Here is an 8918-nt window from a genome sequence, read left to right as displayed (position 1 = left end):
AAATTGGTATCAAACATGTAGTTGATTGGGACCGCGAATATATTCAAGAATTACATGCTCCAAGAAAGCAGGAAAACAAAAAGTTATATGCTCAGGAAAACTTTCATTCTTTAACTTTTTCAAATCGAAAGTTCACCCTTTTCGTGGCAATAACCCAGGGACCTAGGTGTGCTGACTGTGTGCTCGCAAGACGACGCCCATACGATAATTCACAAAAACAGACTTGTTTTTACTCACTCCACTTTATTCCACGTAAAACACAAAAGTACCGAACTTCACCTGGCCCCGTACGATATCAGTTTTAAAATAGATGAAAACGAAAACGAAAAATTAAAAGAGCAAATAAACTGGATCGAATCCCAAACCTCGTTGAAACACACATCACACTTCTCTCTTGCCATCCTAATAATTGTAATAACCGCCATTGCCTTCTTCATATTTTTCCTAAAACAAAAACAACAAGTGAGAATAATCAAAAATATACAAAAAGAAGAAATCCCATTACAAGAGATCGTAGTACTTGAAGGGGCTGACGGAATAGGAAGAGCAAGACGCTTGATCAGTGACTCCTAAAGCACCCCCCCCCCTTTTTTTTCTTTTCTCACCTCCCTTCCTCTAATCAAAAAAAAAACCAGTAAATTCACCCGCCACTAGCACTAACCGATGCTTCGACCGCCAGTCATAGTAAAAATAGCACATTATCATAGTTCAAAACCAAAAATAAAAGATAGTAAAAATAATTAAACAAAAATTACCTGAAAGGGCAGAGCAGCAGAATAAAAAAAAAAAACTATAACCTAACACTACGATAAAAAACTAACACTAAAAACTAAAAAAAAAACCGAGGCCAACTTCCAGAGATCACCACTCCGTGGGTGGTGGGAGATGCTGCACTTTGAGGACCCACACTATGATCAACTCTTGATCGCCAGGGGCGAATTCCACGACACATCTGAGGTAGCCACATCCGGCATGCTCTCGCTCGTGAGGCCCGGCGATCCGGAACCTAACCTCACTAACGCCGTGGCCCTCATGACCACGACATAACTGTTCTATGTGACGACCGAAATCAGGGTGAACAGGATTCCGCACAAAAAAAACAGCAAGCCCGTCACAATAAGGTTTAACAACACAATTTACCGAGAATTGGAGGGCTGCGCGGAGGAGACACAGCACCTCCCACCACCCACGTCCTGTCCCACGAAACTCTAACGGAAACATTTTTTTTACTTCCTTTCTATCTCCGAATTCAAAAAAACAAAACGAGATACAGACAACGCAACGAAACGCGGACTGAAACCGGGAGCTATCCGTCCAAGAACAGAGCCGATTCCCTGGAAGAAAATGTGCAACTTCAGCAATTAAGGGCTAGTGGGTGAACACCCCCCCCCCCCTCCCGCAGAGAGCAGAAGAAACTGATCGCTAAACAGCTGTTGCCAAACCAAGCTAATATTAAGCCAATACTTACGGCCAATTGTAAAATACAACATACAGACCATTGATTCCACTATGCAGATATGTGCTTCTATGGGAGAACCACAGATAGCGCCCATTTGTTTTGCAGAGTACAATCCGATTGTCCTTAAACTTTTCCTCAATGACTCAAATTTGGACTCTCCATTTCGGAACGTGCTCAACAGCGCCTCTTTAATAAGAATGCAATTCGTAGCTTGAAACTATAAAAAGTTACCATCAGTGAGAACACTTGTGTGCATGGGAAGGACTGGGGGCGCATGCGTTATTTCAGATCTGAGAAAACATAGTGCCTTTGGACTGCGTAAATAGATTCTGACACGGTTTAGGAACGACATATGCGCCATTGGTATTCCTATGCACATAAGTGCTTTCCGAAGGAGAAAGAGTATGTGGGTCCGGATTGCAGACTGCAGTCCCGTCGATCTACGTCGAAAAATTCACAATTTCTTACAAACTTGTTCGCCAGCAATATCATTTGTCGTCTCCGCGTTGCTGGCCTGGACGCGCCTTTGCGCCGTGTCTTTACTCACTGCATAACTACGCAATAGCGGGAAAAATAGGATCAGAAAGCATAATCGGAGTGCCACGGCAGCGTAATGAAAAGACCACCTTCAGAGCACAGAGCATTTCTTAAGAAGATCGAGCGAGCGCATCTCCTTTGCCGAGCGAGGCTGCGAGCATTGAGACGTGAGCCCTGAACCTCATAAGACCACGTGCACAATGCGACTCATATCTTACTGCACGCGGCCCCTCTTGGCAAAGGAAATGCAAACTGAAAACCAGGAAAAATATAGAATGATGGAAAATTCCTTTCACGATGAAATGCGCAGAATTACTTTCCACTCTTATCAAACATACGAGAATTAATTTTAGCGCGCATTTTTTCGCGCATTTTAATTTTTTTTAGATGATTCTCAAAATGGTACTTAAAATAGTACTAATTTCTTGACATTTTTGGTTTATTCTCATTTGCGTAAAACGTGGATGAAGTAAATTTGTTAATTTTTTTAAGGGGATTTGCGTCAATAGGGGTAATCCCCTTAAATTTTATTATACTACTTGTTTACTGGTGCGCCTACTCATTAATACGAAAAGACAAAAGTGAGGAGAGAGAGAAAGGAGAGAAGAGAAGAGGGAGAAAAGGAGAGAGAAGAGGGGAAGGGAGAAGATGTTGAGAGTAGAAGGCGAAAGGAGAAGAAGGGAGAGAGGAAGAGTAGAAGGAAGAGAGAGGAGAAAGAAGAGAGGGGAGAGGAGAAGAGAGAGGGGGAGAAGGAGGGAAAGGAAGAGGATAGGAGGGGAGAGAGAGGCGGATAGACGAAAAGAACGAGAAGGCAAGAGGAAGAGGTGAAAGAAGAAAGAAGGTGAGAAGAGGAAGTGAAGGAAGAAAGGAGGACGAGAAGAAGAAAGAAAAGAGGAAAAGAGAGAAAAGAAGAGAGAAAGAAGAGAAGAAGAGGGAGGAAAGGACAGAAGAGAAAGAGAAAGAGGAGAGAGGAAGAGAAGAAGGAGAAGGAAGAGAGAAGAGAAGAGAGGGAAAGAGAGAAAAAGAAAGAGGAGAGAAAGAAAGAGGTAGAAAGAAAGAGGAGAGAAAAGAAAGAAGAAGAGAAGGAGAAAGAAGAAAGAAGAGAGTGGAAGGGAAGAAAGACAAGAGAAAGAGTACGTGGGTCCGATTGCAGACTGCAGTCCCGTCGATCTACGTCGAAAAATTCACAATTTCTTACAAACTTGTTCGCCAGCAATATCATTTTGTCGTCTCCGCGTTGTCTGGCCTGGACGCGCCTTTGCGCCGTGTCTTTACTCACTGCGTAACTACGCAATAGCGGGAAAAATAGGATCAGAAAGCATAATCGGGTGCCACGGCCGCGTAATGAAAAGACCACCTTCAGAGCACAGAGCATTTTTAAGAAGATCAACGAGCGCATCTCCTTTGCCGAGCGAGGATGCGAGCATTGAGACGTGAGCCCTGAACCTCATAAGACCACGTGCACAATGCGACTCATATCTTACATGCACGCGGCCCCTCTTGCAAAGGAAATGCAAACTGAAAAACCAGGAAAAATATAGAAATGATGGAAATTTCCTTTCACGATGAAATGCGCAGAATTACTTTTCCACTCTTATCAAACATACGAGAATAAAGCTACGGAACCTTAGGCGCGTCTGACGCGGCGTCCTGGAGCCGGCGGAAAATGCTGCTACCGAGTCGAGGGCGAGAAGACGCTCACATTTTAGAGCACGGCACCTTAGGAGCGGAATCCGTGGATTTTTTCCGCTCTGTCCGCCGTCAATTTCTCGAATTTTCGTTGATCGGACAGTATGCTCTGGGCCGCGAAAATGGCTGTACGCGCTTTTTTTTAGGAGGGTGTGGATTCGATCGACAAAAATCGACCGAAAAATAAAAACGTGAATCGATCGACACCAATCGACGGACAAATTACTAAAAAACGGGTGTCGATTCGATCGACAAAAAATGTGGATCGATAGACGAGAAATGATTGACAATTAAAAGGAAGAACCGGTATCTAGTCAATCGACATGAATCGATCGAAAAACCAAAACGTGAACCAATCGACGTAATTCGATCGATTCACAACTTGTCGATCGATTCACGGGTTTGTCGATCAACTCACAGGTTTGTCGACCGACTCATAGGTTTGTCGATCGATTCGAGGTTTGTCGATCGATTCACAGGTTTGTCGATCTATCCACGGCTTTTGTCGATTGATTCAGGGTGGTCGGTCGATCCACGCTTCACGATCGTGAAGATTTGCTTTCTTTTTCGGCTTCTTCGTTCAATTGGGCTTCCTCGTCGAGAAAAGCTTGAGTATTCGGTAATTCCTGATGAATTTCTTCTCCACTTGAACATCCTGGTCCTCGTCCTCGAACTCACAAAATGAACTGTTTTCTCTTTTTCGCGTTGATTTTCCGACTCATTATGACTTTCGTTCAAATGCTCTTCAAAAGACACTATATCAAAATCAGATATATCCACGTCACTTAAAATTTAACTCCAAACACGAGTTAAATGTAACAATAAACTTCAATTAATTTACAAAAAAAAATAAAAAATTTCTAAAATTTTCACACTCAAAAAAAAAAAAAATTGCTTGGCTGCGAAAAAGGTACAGGGCAATAGCACACTCCAGGGAGTATAGTGATATTACCCGGGGCCTCCGCCACTTACAACGCGCTCAGCTCTCGAGCCAAGCAGCTTTCACTCTATTTACAGTCAAATCCTTTCTTTTTTTCTTAGGTACCTTAAAAAGTCAATGCCTGTGCTGAAGATCAGGTTTTTTTATTTTCTGTTTTACCTTTAAACACTTAAAATGACATTTCCATGGTTATAGGTAGTGAACGCATAAAAAATGTGAAATCATTTAATCCCATAGCAAGTCTTCCTAACATAATACAAGTTTTAAAAAATTTTTTGCATGCGTTTCTGTTATGTTGCAGGATATGATGGTCGTAGGGTACGATGTTTATCATGAGCGGGGACAAAAATCGCAAGGAGCACTAGTTGCCACCTTGAATGACTCTTGCTCCAAATATTTTAGCACAGTCTCAACCCACGAGGAAGGCCGCGAGTTAAGCCATGATTTCAGCTTTCGCTTGAACTTGGCGCTTGAGGCCTATCTAAAGGAAACGTAGGGGATGGTCGCAGAATGGGGGCGTATCCACCAGAAAGGGTAAATCTAGAATAGGGGGGTAGATCTAGAGGGGATGTAAGAGCCCTTTCACTCTAAATGAATGGTCACCTACCTCGAGAGTGGTATCCTAGGGAAAGGAATATGACTCACAATCTAGGGGTGGCCGCTCGTGTATTGGGGTGTAATATACAACGGTATAATAATGATAAGTGCCACACAGGCTACAACTACTAAAACTACTAACAACAAACCACACAGGTACACACAGATAACAAACTCACACAGAACAACTCTAACAACTAGGGGTCACTTCGCTGCCGGTAGGGACCGGGGGACGTACCGCATTCGGGCTACTCAACAGGGAAGGCACCACGGAAAGGGCGCAGGATACGACAAGGCCGAGGTTTCCGGGTGGAGCACACGGGCAAGGAGGCAAACGCGACTAACTTCAGGAGGCTTCAGCGGGGTCCTCGTAGGTCCTTAGGCTTGCGAACTTAGCGTCATTTCCCACGGTTCGCTCGCCAAAAACCTCCTGACTTTGCATGTAACATCCGTCGTAGGCTCCGAAATCCAGGAAAGAGGACTGGCTGTCGCCGTTTCGTGGGTTTCGGAGCCCGACGCCCGAGGTAGAGATGTACGAAATAGAGAGATTCCTCGGGCTATCTGACAACGGCCGTGTCTGGCGATGTCACCACGCGAGTGTCCACCGGAAACCTCTCTGCTGCATCATGAAAAACCTCGTGGTTCGACTGATTTTCCGGGAGCGATGCCAGCCCAATGCTCTCAAGACGCGGCGCTTCAATATTCCGTTATACTTAGTTTCGTTGCGGGGTTGGGGTTCGCCAATTTGGTGTTCAGTACTAATCTGAATTGTTGGGACGCGCTGCAATAGACGGAGAAGTCCACAATTGGTCTCCCTTGAATTGTGAATTTTTGCCGCGTCTTGGCGGGCAGCGATTCAAAGAACTGTCTCATGACGTGAGACGGACCTTCTCCTTAAACGGCGGGGGGATCACTTCTGTTAACTCATTAGCTGATGTATTCCTAACCTAGTATTATTAAATAAACTCATAGTTGAATGTGGAATGTAGGAGTCGTCCCTTTCTTTGATTTAGTGTTCCACATAATGGTGACCTCGACGTGATCTTGAAGCCACGACGCTAGGGTAAACGCCGTTTTATCATAAGTTCTGATGTTCAACTACATTTTACGTCTATTATAACCGGACGGGTTCATTGCGTTTTCCTTCGCATGGCTGAAAACTTGCCTTTGGTTTCCTTTACTAAAGAAAGCATCACTGACCGTGACCCACTCGCCAGTGAATCTCTCAACAGCGCCATTATTTGATCGTGAGTCAAAGGCCCTTCGAGGCAAGGCTATTGTTTCACTGATGGAAAAGTCGTCAGGGATTTCGCCAAAGAGTCCAGGTGTGCCAACAAACCAATCGCTAGACTGTAAGCTTCGAACGGAAAAATGTTCTTCGAGTTGGCCAACGTAATGTGGCTGTTCAAGCTTATTCTGCGTAGTAAAATTTCTAACGTAGCAATTCTCAGATACTAACTGAGCGGGTGAACCTTTTCCATCGATGTTTGCAATCCCATGTGCATACAGAACCTTGTCTTTAAAAGAATCAGCATAATCTCTTAACCGTCTGAGGTCGTCAAGGAGGGTGATATTCGAATATCCCGGAGGCATTATTGCATCAGGATTGAGTAACCTGTGCGCTTTATTCCACCTTGCGCCAGGAATTGGATTTCGCTCGTGAAAATACTTCCGATACTGAATCGGAGTGTTTGGATCGCTTAGAAAGACAACCGCGTCACGCAAGTTAGAGAGCGTCATATGGGGGTAGGGAGTAACATAGTTGTGTTAGTAACATAGGGGTCGGGAGCGAAAGCTGTTGCTGAAATTTCCTCCATTTTTTCAGGCGAAAATGGGCGAACCATTCCACTTGCAGCGAACTATTTTCAGCCTGTATCTATGACCAACTGGTGCTTGTATCCCTAGCATGGTGGCTGGTTAGTTGATTTTAAGCCACTTGATTTTTATGATTCTTCGCATTATCCGCAAGTCCTTTTTTTGGGCGCCAGTTGAAGCGTGACGAGACTCTCAACAACCCGAGGGGAGAAAAATGGGGAAAGCGTGGAGTAGGCCGCATCGCACGGACGGTGTCTACTCCAAGAACTCAGAAAAGACGAAGTGTGGTGGCTTCGTGGCCAGCCGGCCACCGCAACTCACATAACGAAGAAAACAAGAACCATCACCCCCAAAAGGGGTGGCTTTTTACCGAAATACTCACATTTATCGCGAGGGGGATGCGAAGCGCGACGCGAAAGCACAAGTCCAGTGTCAAGGCAGGAACCGTTGTAGTTCCAACTACCTCAGCCAATATGAGTATCTTTAAGGTGAGATTGTAGTCCTATCTTTCCCCATGTAATTTTGGTCAACTTCAGGTACAGTTTTTGAGAGAACCATCTGCCCTAGGAAGTTGAAATTTGGCATGCATATGTGTCATAATAAGGAGATTGGAGTTAACCACTTTTTAAATTTTTTTTTTACTTTTTTAAATTTTTTTTTTGGTTTTGAAAAAACGTATTAAATTTTACTTTTTTCCCCTTCTCTATTTGAGTCTCATTATTAATCTTATTGTTACTCAACATTTTAAGCAGGTTAGACCTGTAGAGCTAAAAAAAAAAAATGAGCTTTCTAGGTCAAATATTTCCCGAGAAAAGTGTACCTAAAAGGTAAAAAAACACAATTTTTCAGGAGAGCACTTCAAAGTCTTTAAATGGTTTTGACCTTGACCTTGAAAAGTGTATCCACACATAAACAATCACGCCGCGAAACAAGAAGTTTTTTTAATATAATATATAATATATATTTATATTCCCGAGGTTGGGGCAGAACGAGTTCACCAAAGGTCTCGAGAGTTGGAGAGACAAAAGTGTGCCATTCGAAACCAGCTGTCCCTTCTGGTAGTTCATCAGTAGGGTGGAGCGTTTTTGGGCTTTTTTTTTATTTTGAAAATGGACATAGCAGAGTAGTTGTGAAATGGTCTAAAAGTAACGCCTGAATTTTCCTGAATTTTTTCGTCAACGTTTAGGCCTCCCGGATTGACGTTGACGTCAAAATTAGCGGAAAATCCGGGTTTTTTTGACGATAACTTGGCAACAATGGCAAATACGACAAAAATGCATAGAATCAGAGTTGTTGGAAATTAAATTTCCGACAAATCACTTTCTTATCATTTTTTCTGTAAGTGCAACCGTTTTAGTGTAAAATTCGAAAAACCCGTATTTTTCCGGATATTCGGCACAAATTCTCGTTCAGTCCGGGAGAAATACGGTAGAAATACGGGAGAAAGAGGGCTAACTCGGAACAAATTGCGTGATGGACTTTTCCTACAAGAATACCATCATCGGATTGGCCTGAATAACACAAAACATACAAAATGTTTTCCACGGCTCCACCGCGGAACACCCCTTAAAATTCCTAAAATTCAAAAAGGCGGCCGTGTTTAGATTATCAAGCATCAAGGTAATTTAAAATGTGCATCTCGTGTGGTATGAGGTGTCGTTTCCTATGTCTTTTAGTCGTAAATTTCAAATATAGTGTTAAAAAAAGCCCCTGGTCAAACGGGGTGCATCAAATCCAGGATGGCGGCCAACTTTGAACGGCGGGAGGGTATGTTTGTCCCATATGCCCTCACATTCCCCCCTCATAGTTCGTCCTGGTACCACTTCTTCGCGTGATAAGTCAAGTGAGGTATTAGTTGTTGGCGAAAAGCGTCAGCTGTTT

This window comes from Bemisia tabaci, chromosome 10, assembly GCF_918797505.1.
Source record: "Bemisia tabaci chromosome 10, PGI_BMITA_v3".
NCBI classification, from domain to species: Eukaryota; Metazoa; Arthropoda; class Insecta; order Hemiptera; family Aleyrodidae; genus Bemisia; species Bemisia tabaci.
Note: the sequence above shows the minus strand (reverse complement) of the source record.